The sequence below is a fragment of the Brachycentrus maculatus genome, unplaced genomic scaffold (genome assembly GCF_059751285.1).
Source record: "Brachycentrus maculatus isolate JH-2025_06_01 unplaced genomic scaffold, ASM5975128v1 h1tg001316l, whole genome shotgun sequence".
NCBI lineage: Eukaryota > Metazoa > Arthropoda > Insecta > Trichoptera > Brachycentridae > Brachycentrus > Brachycentrus maculatus.
Window position 1 is genome coordinate 55013 of NW_028281980.1, and position 3236 is coordinate 58248.

The window sequence follows — 3236 nt, forward strand, 5'->3', positions numbered from 1 at the left end:
AATCTATTTTGCTAATACCCACAAGTTAGTATGGAAGTATAGTTTAAGTATGAGAACAAGTACGTAGTACGTATGTATCCTTATTGTCCTCTGCGTGAACTGTGGATAGCACACGCCGTGGAGTGGCGGAGAGTCCCTCTCGTTACCCGGGAAACTGCGCTCCTGTCGAGGGCCTTCCCTAGCCCTGTTTTTCTGCTGATTTAATTTAGCAGACTTAATCAGGGGACAACACAAGAACCAAGATACTCAACCTTTTTTTCGTCGGCACCGTCAACCGATTTCAAAATATATAATATATCGTGGATTACTGGCTAAAAACGTTAACTCAAATATATGCAATTTTGACTTCATGATGCAGTATTATATAAGTTTTAAACGTTCTTTAAGCTGGCAAAATACACTAGTGGTTTAAAATATCATATTTATGTGGTTGTACGAGTAAATTCAATTTTAAGTTTAATAGCGGCTTTTTTATTCAAGTTAAAAGCTTTTAATCACATGGATTTTAGAATAAACGTTTTTGCCCACGATATAGGTATTATATGTGTATTCATTATTACGTGTTGTGATGGTTTGGGCATATCGAATGTGATCTTCGTATCTTTCATGCACTAGTATCCCAACACCGGAATGTGCTCTTTCATCTTTCTGTTTTCCGTTATATATAAATATATAATTGGAGAATTTAGAAGTTCCTTTTCCTTTTTTTGGTTTCCGACACTCCACATATGTCAATATTATGGTTATTGAGTTTTATGATGATTTCTTGATCTCTTTTGCTCCATGATATAATATTCCAGCATGCCAGTCTTACAGTGTTTCGTCTTTTCCACAATCGTTTCGTTTCGTTTCGTCCGAGGCTAAGTTCTGTTTAATGTGAGCGTTGGTTCTTTTTAAGTTTTTCTTTTCTAAGGCATTTAGGCTGCTGAACTTGCACACCAACCCTCCTCCTTTCTCATCCGGGCTTGGGACCGGCAATGGCGGAGATGAATCGAATGAGTTAAGAAAGAACAGTTCAACAAATTTTCAGGCGAATATAGTTAGTAATAGAAGCAGAGAAAGACAGAGAAAAACATGGAATTACTCGAATGTGATCGGATCCGGAGTCAAAATAATTGGCCGTATGAATTAGGAGATGCGTGAATGTAAAAGAGGCGTAGAACGTTTGCAAAGACAAACTGGTGCGGCGTTCTTTTCTCTCTACGTAAATGTGGTCATGTTCAGAGTAGAAATAATCGGCGGGTTTTTTGAGGAAATCATGAATGTGGAAGAGACAAGGATTGTTTGCAGAAACAGATTGGTGTAGCAGTTTCTTTGTTTACCCCTGTAGAGAAGAAGCGTGACCGCACCATTTTCAAACACCGTAAACAGCGATACGGTATTTAAAAATTATTTGAAATGCATCGAAACACGTGTCAAAATAAATTTCAAGATAAAGAAGTATTTACCAAGTATAATTTCAATGTGACCGCCTAATCAATTAATGAACTTTATTTTTTAATTAATTATTTACCCATTATGCATTAAATGTTCAAAAAATATTATCCTGGATGAATTTATTTTTAAAAAAATGTTGATTTGAAATAATCGAGTTATTATTCATAAAATACCCTTAAACTATGAAAAAATACTGCTTCAGAAGGGTACAATGTGGAAAATTTTTATTTTATTTTAATTATTTTTAATCATAATCAGTCCCATTATTAGAACTCCTTAAATATCTCTTTCATTTCCTAGAAAACAGGCTTGGATATCCTAATATTTAACTCAAATATATACTCAATTGATATAAAGGTATGATGTTCTAATAAATATTTAAATCACCCCTTACGCCCCACAGTTCGATAACCACTTGTTTACAGAAGTACGAACCCTTGGAATAAAAGATGAAGGTATTCCTTTTGAAAAGCTTCTGTCATATCGGAAAGTACACTCAGTTAAATAGAACTTTCCATAAATTTCTTTAGAAAATTTAATATTTAAACGATGAAAAACAAAATGAAAGTGTGTTTACATCTTTTTATTTTAAATCATCTCAAACAAAATAATAAAAGCTGTGTTTTCTCTTTATATTTTGTTAAATTTACTTTAATTAAATAATATCAGTTCAAGTATTTGCCTGCCTCCATAGTGCAGTGATTATCGTGTTTGTTTGGAATTCTCGGGTTCGATTTTATGTGACTTTTCACTATTATACTTACAAAATATACTCAGGGAGCATACTATCATACTTATTAAATCCACTTTTTTTTTTTAAATACCCTAGATTACAAGCTGAAGCCAAGGGCTGATCACCTTTTTTGTGATGATCAAGATAACACTGCTTCTATACAAAGCTGTTCCTTATGCTCCATTGGGTGTAGAAATGGGTTGAAAGAAAGAGAAGTATATCTGCTTCTTAAAACTATTTCTTTCTGACACTTCTCAGCCCACAATGATGCTTAGGGCACCGCATTGCAAAACCAATTTATACCCTCATATTTATGTAACCATGTAAAAAAAGAATATACGCATATTTAAAAATGATACAATTTACATAAGTAAAGGAATACAAAGTTGAGAAAATAACAAAATATATGGCCGTGAATGCATTTTTATTAAAAGCACACACAAGTTTATTGTATGTATAATATTTTTTCGATGCAATAATTTAATGTGACCCGTAGCTAGTGGTTACGACGTTTGGCTACCAAACAAGAGATCGGTGGCTCGATTTTTGGCGGATTTAACATTCCAAAATAATATTTTTTTACTGTAATCCGAATCGTCTCTTGGGTCTGAATCGTAAAACTGATCAATTTGCTTTTATGTATTGTAGGAATACTGCTGACCTTATATTCCTGTATAAAATTTAAAATAATTATGTAGATTGCCCAGAGAATGTAATTATCACTCATCAATTTTAGAGTCCCAGAAGCACAGACCAGAAACAAAAATTTATTTAAAATCCCTAAAATGTACACCAAGTCCTACCAAAATCCATTTTTAAATCGAGCCTGCGATATGTGCAACGCAATGCTTAATGAAATAGACATCAATAATGTTTCTTTTAATACGTTTAAGAGAAATATTATTGATGTCTATTTGACTAGTTGATAAAGAAAATTTCTATTATTTGATAAAAACATGTAATTTAAGTTTACTATATAGCTATACTTTTATTTACATGACATTTTATTTTAATTTTTGGATTACTTAAATGAAAACCTCTAATTGGAATGTTATTTTTTTAAATT